The 11,392-nt window shown below is 43.0% G+C and overlaps 1 pseudogene; it reads right to left on the bottom strand.

The window, feature by feature from the left end:
• Nucleotides 1-283: 283 nt before the first annotated feature.
• Nucleotides 284-9,528, bottom strand: LOC149748596 (eukaryotic translation initiation factor 4B pseudogene; annotated as a pseudogene).
• Nucleotides 9,529-11,392: the final 1,864 nt, after the last annotated feature.

The raw sequence follows: 11,392 nt of genomic DNA, 5'->3' as shown, positions 1-11,392 counted from the left end.
AAAGGATTGTTTGTTTGGGGGAGAGGCTGGAAGGAGGTGAGTGAGCCCTGGATCTTGAAAGGGTGGAAGAAGGGGTACCGTGGAGCAGAAACGAGAAGAACACTTATGAATAGCGCCACAAGAGCACGACCATGCCCTGGGCATTGTCATAGGTGCCAAGAGGAGGCGCAGGAGACAGAGCAAACAGGAAGCCCTCACGAGGGAGCAATTGGACCATAGCACCTTAATTTTGCATACTATTGATGGAGCATCTACCCTGTGCCAGACACTCTGAAAGCAAAGAGACAGTACAGAGGAGTGGGGAGAATGTGGACCCTGCAGCCAGACCGCCCGGGTTTGAATCCCCACTTGGGGCGATGCTCAGCCAGTGGGACCTGTATAGCCACGCCAGCTTTGTTTACAGGTAGCATCTGTTCTGAGCGGGCACAGCCTTGCCTCTGATTGGCCAGTGTTTTGATCATCCTAGTTGTTACGTCTTTTGAATATCACCCATGTTGTCACTTTCTGCAGAGTGGAATTTAAGTTATCAAGCATCTACACACCTCGGTTTCCTCATCTGTAAAACAGGAATAGTAACGTTACTTACCTCAAGTGTTAGGAGGACTAAATGAGTCCACAGAAGGACTGTGCTTAGAATGATGACTGGTGCATACATTCTCAAGAAATATTAGCTGGGATAATTCTTCTCTCCCAAAGTATGAACAGTGCCTGAGAAAAGGCCAGCTTCTCAGAGTTAAAATGTCCAGAGTGGCCTGAGTTGCTAAAAGCAGAAGCTTGCTTCTGATAGGATTTAATTCCAGGGCTCGACACCCACCCAGCTCAGAGCAGGAAGAGGCAACCTGCTCGATGGAGATGGCTAGCGTGGCGGGGACATGACACCATCGTCTGTCTGCAGCCAGCGCAGGGCCATTGCACACGTAGACAAACTTGCTCCCCTCCAGAACATGCATATCTTCTGGCCCAAATGCTGGAATAGACCCTTGGAGTCCATTCGAATGTGGAGAAATATCGTGATCCAATCAAAACCACTCCAGCCTGTTGGCTCTTATTTTTGATAGACAGGATAAGCAAACTCTGCCTAAATAAGAACTGGTAATAAATATTCTCTTTTCCTGTCTTTCTAATGCTTCCAAGTCAAATGGTCCAAGTCTAAATGTCTCACGGGGAATCTCTGAAGGATTTCTGAAGCGTTTATTTGGCGAATAACAAAAATTCTTTATGTTATACAGACCTTTCACATATATGTGACACTCACAATCCAGCTGAGAGAAAAGTAGGACAAATGGCCTTAAGTTCAGCCTAGACGGTTGGAGACTGAGGCCCGGTGAGTGTAGGTGGCTTGTCCGGAGGCTTATGGACATTTATGGTGGGGCAAAGGGCAGGAAACCATCACTCTAGAAATCTACAACCTTTCCTATTCATTGGCTAATAGGAGCCCTCTTTTGGAACACTACTCCCCAAACTCTCACCCACCTCAGCTTATTTTGAAGATGCCCACATGCACAGACACACACATACATCAATAACAACCATTTGGCTTCAGGCGAGAAAGGAAGTGGCTCATCCTGGCAAAGACTGGAGACCCCTGGCCATTCACCTTCCACTACCACCTCCCTTCAGCACAAACCATTGAAAGCTGGTTCTATACCTGTGCTCATGCTTTCCGGACACAAAAGAGAGAGTTAGGTACATATCTCCTGCATCCTAAAATAGGCGTTTGAGGATGGGGCAGAATGAAATATTGTTTTATTCCTAAGTATTTTATTGTTTTGATGCAATTTTAAAAGGGATTGTTTACATTCCCTTTCTGGTATTTCATTGTTAGTGTAAAGAAGTGCAACTGATCTCTGCATGTTAATCTTGTATTCCGCTACCTTGCTGAATTTGTTTATCAGTTCTAGTAGTTCTTGTGGGGATTTGTTAGGGGAAATATTGTTTTAAATATTTAAAAGATCTACATATATCCCTATAGAGAGACAGTCAACTTCATACACAAATAGCATGATATGCAAGTATTAAAATGTGAAAGAAATTGAAGTGGTAACTTGTGCCTTTTCCAGCCGACCTGGCAGGAAGTCATCACTTGCAACCATGGAGAAAAAGAACTATACAAAATAGCCTATATCATATCATAGGTACAAATGTATTCAATATATATTTGAGATTTCCAACTACCAAAGTAATCTTCATATCCTTACAGAAGTATAATGAATAAACAAATAAAAGAAACCTTCCTTTCCACCATGAGACACCATGAAATCAGCTGAAATGCACCCAAGTAGTTTAATCCTATAACATTCTTCTAAATTTGGGCCCAAGAGGCACTGCCACAATTTTGTTAGTCAATTAGACAACGATTTCATGAGAGGTGCCTCGTATGCATATCTATATATTTGTTCTGTACTGGAGGCAAGGAGGGAAGGACCCAAACAAGGAGACAGCACGGTGCCTCTCCAGGAGCCATCTAATCAGGCATCCTATGAAGATCCTTGTTCCTATGACGATGACACAGGAACAAGGAGTACGAAGGACAATCCATTCTTCCTTCCAAATACATCCAACTCCTTTTTGGTCTTCTGACACTAATGAGAACCCTAATGCAGACCCTCCATCAGCCTTTCCTCCTATCCTGGCCAGCTTCCAGCTTTTCCTCTTGGGTTCCCTTGAATGGACCTTGGCCAGATTAATTTTTCTAAACCAGGCACAAGCAAACCAGTGGTAGCAGCCTAGCTTCTCAGCCACAGGGAGTCACTGCACACTCTGGCCCCTCACCAGCCATTGCTCCCGAGGCGAATCTGCCACTGCAGCCGGAACAGCTTTGATGGGACCACTCTCTCCACTTTAATCCACCTAAGGATCCCTTCCCCTCCTGCTCACCTTTTCCAAGTGCTTGGAAATCTAACTCAAATCCCATCAATTCCACAAAGTCTTCCTTGACTCCTCTAGTCTGTAGGGTTCTCCTTTTCCAAATTCTAATAGCAATAGAATTTGCTGTGGCTCTCTTTGCCACCAGGTGGAGAAAAAAAAAAAATGATGCAAAAAGTGAAGCCACTGGACAGAGAGAAGCTGAGATAGGAGGGGTGTTTTATGCACACGTCTGAGAATCTTTCCATAATTTCTGAAATTAGGCAAGGGATAAATAATTTTTTATACCCTTCCAACCAGAATGGCCAAAATAAAAACAGTTTTAAAAAAAGACCAACTAACATTGGCAAGAGTATTAAGCAAATGGAACATCATTTACTACTAATAGGGGGGTAAATTGGTCAATCACTTTGGGGAAATACTAGTAACCACTACAGTTTAGCATAAGCTTAATCCATGAGCCAGCAATTCCAACAAAATAAGTGCACATATGCACCAGGAGAGATGCCCTGGAATGTGCACAGCTGCACTAATTGTAATAGCCAAATACTAGAAACAACCCAATTGTTCATCAACCGTAGAAGGAACAAATAACGTCAATGAATAAATACAATGACAAAATACAGCAAGGTAAATGAATAAACTCAGCCACATACAACAACACAGGTAAATCTCACAAAGACAGTTGAATGAAAGATGCCAATCACAAAAGAAACAAGGTAATGGTTAGAAAGGAACACAAAGAGTTTTCTGAGATTCCGGTAACGTTCTGTTAAATGATGTGGTTACATGGATGTGTTTATTTTGTGGAAATCAATCAAGCTGTACGCTTCTGATAAGTGCAATTTCTCTTATACATGTTATACATAAATTATATTTAAAGTGTGTGTGTGTGTGTGTGTGTGTGTGTAAAAGGGAGACAGACAGAGATGCTCCTGACTGGAGAACAGGAAGGGAAGGAAATAGCCCAGAGACCATAAATAATATCTGTAAGCACTAAGGGCTAACTTCACGGTGTGGGAGCTTTGCAGTTGCACCAGGCCTTGTATAGACAGGGTCCCAAACTTGGATCGATGCTATGCTGTCACTGGCTTACAATTCTTAATAACTTTTGAAACAAGGACCTGCATTTTCCCTTCAGCCTAGGCTCTGCAAATTATGTAGCCAATGCTGAGTACAGGTTTATTGTCAGCTCCCAGTATCCAGAATTCCTCTAGTAGATCTGAGAGAAATTCACTGAATTGAATAGGCTCAACCTCGGAAGCCCTTTTGGATGCCTTTTCAAGGAAACTGGAACTGAAGCTGCCTTCCTTACTATAAAGTCCTAGAGAAGCCAGTTGATTTCAAAGCCCACAGTAGGTCTAAAAGGAATGGGGAAGGGAGGGGTAGAAGAAGCTGCTACCCTCTGAGTCCTGAGTTAGTTCCTAAATGAATCAGGAAAACCACTTGGTTCAGAGGAGGGTATTATTTCCTCATGCAGCTGGTACCTCATCCCATCAAGGACCAGATTGATGAGTTTGAGAACCACTGGGCCTGCTTGTCTCAGCCCCCCTTCTCTCCTCCAGGGAATGAGCTGCCCTTGGGGATCAGGCGGTTTCTGGAACTGCTCCAGAGCTTGGGCTTTCCAGCATGTGTGTGGCAGGGTACGAGCATACCTAGTTCTGGAGGCATTAACAGACTAAAGCTGTGACCTCCGTCCTGGCTTCTATCTGTCTCCCCTTTATCTTCCTTCTCAAATCATTCAGAACCTGGGCAGGGAAAAGGGGAGCCGACCAGGTTTCGAACCTTCTAGAAAATAACTGTGCTTTGCCTTCTCTTTAAAACATGGCAGTAGAACGCTTGTGCAAGAGCCACCTACAAAGTGTTCCCTGGCCGCATCCACACTATAGAGGCCAGGCCCCCCAGCTGGCCTTTGTGTGTGCTTGGCTTTTAGGCAGCAGGCCCTGCATCTCAGATAAAACAAGCTTCTCCTTCCTCCGGAGACTGATGAGCTTCTCCCCGTCTTCTTCCCTCCCTCCCGCTACTGGGTGCCTGTGGAGAGAGGAATCCAGGCTGCTGTCACTGGGCAGCCAGACCACCAAAACTACTGACTCTGCTTCAGGCCTGGGCATCCAAATAGGTGGGCTTGTCACCCCGAAATCATTTTCTGCTGAATTAAATCCAATTCCATACCCTGGGTTCTACAGCTGATACCACAGCCTGCCCATCGCCTCTATTTTCTGCCTGAATTTTGCTCACAGTTAATCGGCTGAAATCCCAGGAGATTTTCAGGGGTTATTTCACATGAAAGGAAGAGGCCTCTGATTTTTAACTGAGAATAGATAAAATTCCCAGGGTACTCCTCAGGCAAACAACCGCTCCTGCTGACTCCAGGTAAGCAGTCTGGTGGTAGCACTCAATTTCAGTTAGCCCCAAGGACACCTTTTCTTCTCATGTGACAGTAGCAATAATACCTTTTTTTCTTTATCTGCTATCAACCTACAGAGTTCCAATTTTTTGCGACTCATCTTTGGAGAAACCGTCTCTTGGTGGCTCATTCTATCCATAGGATCTTTCACTTGAATAATTTCACAGCACCTGCATTTATTCATTCATTATCTGCTTATTCTTCAACATAGAACTAAGTGGACATTTATTCCCCTTACCGTACTATCCCTTCACATTCATTTCTTTATGCTCATCAATGCCTGGTTCATGGTACCCTTCCAAAGATGTCTTCCTTGATTAAGTCCATCCTACTCTGACCAGAGTCCTCTGATCTTATCTCTTTCTTCTGTGTCCACTCAGTATTAACTGCTAAGTCTGACCCAAACTTCCCAATACGAACTCTCATAGCTCCCCATACATCTTTCTTAAAGCAAGGAAAGTCTGATGATTTTCAAATGAGGAGGAATATTGGCAGCGAGTCAGAGTCTAAAGGGAGGGTCCTTAAAGGTCCTTTGTATTTTATAAAAAGCATGTCCAATATTACACTGTATTTCAAATAATAAATACTTGTGTCAATTTTTAATATAAACTACATGAAGTATATCTCAATAAAATATCCCTGATCTGGGGGAATACAATGAAAATATAGTGATTCTCAATGGGGACTTGTCCCTGTAGGGAATGATCAGACCCTGAGCCAGGAGAAGGCAAGGTTTTTCTGTCCATCTTCCCTAGAAGCACCAGATTCATCTCTAGCCCTAGAACATGGGACATGTTTCATAAGCCTTTGTTCAAACTCTTTTCCCTACCTGGAGTGCCCTTCCCTCCTCTCTATGAAACCCCTTCTATACTTAATGAGCTATTACAAATATCACTTCATACTCTAAGCCTTTCTTGGTTCTACCAAGTGGTCTTTCCTTCTTCTGAATGCCCTGTAAGAGGCCTTATCTATGGCACTAATTGCACTGTGGCAAATACAATATTAACACATTTTTATCCACCCATCCTCCTGACGGTAAGCTCCCTGAGGATAGGAATCATGCACAGTATGATTTTTTCTTTTTCCAGGAGATGGTGAGTTTTATTTTGTCTTGTCTGGATAGAGATTTGATTTGCTCTCGAATGTTCCAGGGTGGTGAGAGACTAGGAGAAAGCACAGAATGCAGAGGTCTATTTGGTGTAATCTTCTCCCTCATTTTCACCTTCACCATCAATGCCAAGAGCAGCATACTTGCTTGCAGAACTGAATTTAGAGGCTGGATTTTCTTCAGCTTTCTTTGGCTCAGGTGCAGACCTGTAGTCTTGATGCTTTTTGCCATCTTTCCTGTCTGCCTCCTTCCAGTGGTCTTTGTTCCCTCCATATCCTGGACCATGGCTGGAATTTCCACTTTGGCTTTTTGGGGCACTCACCCCATCTACTTTATTTTCATCTGCTTTCCTTACTGGTCCTTCCTCAGATGGTTGAGCTGAAGCTACTTTCCCTCCACCACTTGTACGGGACTGCTGCTCTGTGTCTGAGCTCTGAGATCGATCAGGAGGGTTAGAACTTCGTTTCACACAAGCATTCTCCTTTGGTGGAGGGGTTGGCATTACCTTTAGAGGCTGTTCAGGTTTGGGAGGCTTAGAAGCTGGAGACTGACAGTCTTCCTCTTTATTGGGTGTTTCATATTCTAGCGGCTTCTCACTCTCTCTCCTTTGTGCATCCTGGTCTGACTTACTTCTTCCAGGTGTGGCTGAGGTCCCAGTCTGTGATGACTCATTTCCTGCCCTCGGCCGTTCCCGTTCCTGAGTTTCTTCACTTCGCCAGCTTGGGTGTCTCTCCCGAGGCTGTCGTTCTAGTTTTGGCTCATCCAGCTGACGCTGCAGTTTCTCCTGTTCCTCCTGTAGCCGCTCTTCTACTTCTCGTTCTCTAGCAGCTGTGTCAACAGGCTTTGCTCCTCCAAAGATAGAGGCTGCTTGACTGGACTGGGAGGTGCTAGCAGAGGGATCATCTTCCTTAGGAGTACTCCGGGGCTTTAGGTTCAGTTTGGGTCTTTGCGGGGGACCTCTATCGTCACGCCTATAATCACCCCGAGAGTAATCATCTTTGGAGCTCCATGACCGGTCATCTTGTCATCATATCTGTCTTCATAGGGTCCCCGCCTCCTCTGTAGTGGTCATCCCTACGGTACCCACTACCAAATGCTCTTCTGCCACTGCCTATCCTGGAATAGTAGCCTCTATCATAGTCTCTGCTGCCTCGGTCATCATAGCGATCTCGGCCCCCGTAGCGATCCGTGTCCCGGCGTGGGCCATCACGGTAACTGTCCCGATACCCATCACGATATCGGCCTGAATCATAACGATCTCCATACTTGTCTGCAAAGCTATCATCACCTCTTCTAGGTGGGTAGTCATCAAAGCTGTCTGTAGCAGGACGTGCCCTCCAGTCTGTATCTGTTTTGTCAGAATCCCGATTTCTATCTCTGCCAAAAGAACGATCATCCTGTCTTTATCCTGTGCTTGATCAGCAACGTCCACTCGAATTCTCCTGTTACCTAGAGACTCTTCACTGAGGCTCGGGGCATTGAGCAAGGAATCCAGGTCCTCAAACTCAGCGTTACCAAAACCTTTCAACCTCTCAGGATTGCTGGGTTCACATTATAAACGCACTGCGCTCATATTTAAACCTCTGAAGGAATTCTAAAGAATCCCTTAATGGAGTCTTCTATCATATCACAGGGCAGGTTCCCTAGAAAAGCAGGGTAGGGTGGCGATTTGGGAAGACAGCTCCAGTGGATATTGGATTCCCGAGCAGCCCGTGGAGCAGTGGGCAGGATGGAATGGTCGACTGGAGGTGCCCCGTGCACATCATCATCATTACTATGCCAAGTGATTGAAACATCTCCTTCTAGGTCATCTGTTTCATCAGCCCAGCTGACTGGTTTGGGGACATAGGTGCTTCCTCCAGCAGTCCCTCCATCCTCAGCCAGGAGGTCTGTTAGGGAGATAGTCTTCCCCTTCCTATTCTTCATTTTTGCTGAGGCCGCCATGTTGGGAGAGGGAGAGAGAACGCAAAGGCCACAGTATGATTTTTATTCCAGAACCCTAAGATACATCAAATATCACTTCATTCTTTCTCTAAACCAAATTAACTTAGTTCTAAGCTCTATTACCTAGCTGGAGAAACATTACATTTCAGCCTTTGGTGAGCTTCCTTCTCCCATCTGCCCTCCTACCATCACCATGAGACTATACAACATTGAGTATACAGGGGAGCATATTACATGAGCAGGGTGTCCTCCTTTGAGTAGGGTGGTGTCAGCTTTGGTGCTCACTGCCAAAGCCCACATGGTCAAGTTGAAGCAGGTGGCTCCACCACCTCTTGCCTATTTCCAAAGTCCAGTCTAAGGCCCATTCTCAGCAAGGTCTTCCCAACCTTTCTATCAGGACAGATCTTTGTCTCTTCTGAACCCCATCTCTTGACCCCCCCCATTTGATGTTGACTGCATTCTAGCATATGCCTTGGCATCTATTTTGTACACACTTACTCCCTCCAGTTTGCCCCATCCCTAGTCTCCCCCTAGTCTTCAGAGGAAGAAATCATCGTAGTCACATTCACCTCCTGTACTAGTAGCTAATGTAGTGCCTCAAATACTAACGTATTGAGTGAACGGTTAATCTTCTGCTCTTTCATCTTCAGTCCCGGGAGACACTTCCTGAGACATAGGATCCATACTGTAGGACTCAGCCCAGACATTCCTTCCTCAGTAAATTTCTTTACCTGTCACCACAGCTATTTGTGTCATTATGTAATCTTGTTTGTACCACTAGATTGCATATTCCATGAGGGCAAGAACAGCATCTATTTTTAAAAAATTTTTAAATTGGAGTATACTTGATTTACAATATCATGTAAGTTTCAGGTGTACAGCACAGCAATTCAGTTTTATATATATGTATATCTATATCTTTATCTATGTATCTATCTATCTCTCTCTCTATATATTCCTTTTCAGGTTCTTTCCCCTTATAAGTTAATACATAATATTAAGTATACTTCCCTATGCTATACAGTAGGTCTTTGTTTGTTATCTATTTATACATAGTAGTGTGTATATGTTACTCCTAGCCTCCTAGTTTATCCCTCCCACCTCCCCCTTTCCCCTTTGGTAACCATAAGTTTCTTTTCTGTGTCTGTGAGTCTCTTTTCTGTTTTTGAAATAAGTTCATTTGTGTCTTTTTTTTTCTTTTAGATTCCACATATAAGTGATATCATATCGTATTTGTCTTTCTCTTTCTGACTTAAACTTCACTTAGTATAATAATCTCTAGGTCCATCCATATTGCTGCAAATGGCATTATTTCACTCTTTTTATGACTGAGTAATATTCCATTGTGTGTGTGTGTGTGTGTGTGTGTGTGTGTGGTGTGTATACATGCCACATCTTCTTTATCCATTCATCTGTTGATGGACACTTAGGTTGCTTCCATGTCTTAGCTATTGTAAATAGTGCTGCAGTGAACATCGTGGTGCATGCATCCTTTCAAATTATGGTTTTCTCCAGATATATGCCTAGGAGTGGGATTGCTGGGTCATATGGTAGCTATATTTTTAGATTTTTAAGGACCTTCCATACTGTTCTCCATAGTGGCTGTACCAGTTTACATTCCCACCCACAGTGTAGGATGATTCCTTTTTCTCCACACTCTCTTCAGTATTTATTATTTGTAGAATTTTTGATGATGGCCATTCTGACTGGTGTGAGGTGATACCTCACTGTAGTTTTGATTTGCATTTCTCTAATAATTAGAGATGTTGAACATCTTTTCATGTGCCTTTTGGCCATCTGTATGGCTTCTTTGGAGAAATGTCTGTTTAGGTCTTCTGCTCATTTTTTGGTTTGGCTGTTCGTTTTTTTGATATTGAGCTGCATGAGCTGTTTGTAAATTCTGGAGATTAATCTCTTGTCAGTTGCACTGTTTGCAAATATTTTTTTCCCATTGTATGGGTTGTCTTTTCATTTTGTTTATAGTTTCCTTTGCTGTGCAGAAGATTTTGAGTTTAATTAGGTCCCATTTATTTATTTTTGTTTTTATTTCCGTTACTCTAGGAGACAAATCCAAAAAGATATTGCTGCAATTTATGACAAAGAGTGTTCTGCCTATGTTTTCTCCTAAGAGTTTTATAGTATCCAGTCTTACGTTTAGGTCTTTAATCCATTTTGAGTTTATTTCTGTGTATGGTGTTAAAGAATTTCATTCTTTTACATGTAGCTGTCCAGTTTTCCCAACACCATTTATTGAAGAGACTGCCTTTTCTCCATTGTAGAGTCTTGCCTCCTTTGTCTTAGATTAATTGACCATAGGTGTGTGGGTTTATTTCTGGGCTTTCTATCCTCTTCCACTGATCTATATTTCTGTTTTTGTGCCAGTGCCATACTGTTTTGATTACTATAGCTTTGAAGTCAGGGAGCTTGATTCCTTCAGCTCCATTCTTCTTTCTCAGGATTGTTTTGGCTATTTGGGGTCTTTTCTGTTTCCATACCAATTTTGAAATTATTTTTTCCAGTTCTGTGAAAAATGCCATTGGTATTTTGATAGGAATTACACTGACTCTGTAGATTGCCTTGGGTAGTACAGTCATTTTAACAATATTGATTCTTCCAATCCAAAAGCATGGTATATCTTTCCATCTGTTTCTGTCATCTTCAATTTCTTTCATCACTGTCTTATAGTTTTCAGAGTACAGGTCTTTTGCCTCCTTAGGTAGATTTATTCCTATGTTTTTCTCTTTTTTTGGATGTGATGGTAAATGGGATTGTTTCCTTAATTTCCCTTTCTGATATTTCATTGTTAGTGTATAGAAATGCAACAGATTTCTGTGTATTAATTTTGTATCCTGCAACTTTACCAAATTCATTGATGAGCTCTAGTAGTTTTCTGGTAGCATCTTTAGGATTTTCTATGTATAGTATCATGTCATTGAACAGCATCCATTTTTGCTCACTATGTTCCTTACCTAGAGTCCTGATACCCAGCAGCCAGTCAAATAAATATTGACTTGCATAATAAATACCTCCTCCTCCAACCATCAACTCTTCCAGCTGGGCTTGTGTTT

The sequence above is a fragment of the Delphinapterus leucas genome, chromosome 8 (assembly GCF_059928025.1).
Source record: "Delphinapterus leucas isolate spDelLeu-1000000601 "Yukka" chromosome 8, BTC_Dleu_Yukka2, whole genome shotgun sequence".
Classification (NCBI taxonomy): domain Eukaryota; kingdom Metazoa; phylum Chordata; class Mammalia; order Artiodactyla; family Monodontidae; genus Delphinapterus; species Delphinapterus leucas.
Note: the sequence above shows the minus strand (reverse complement) of the source record. Positions and strands in the feature narration are given on the sequence as shown.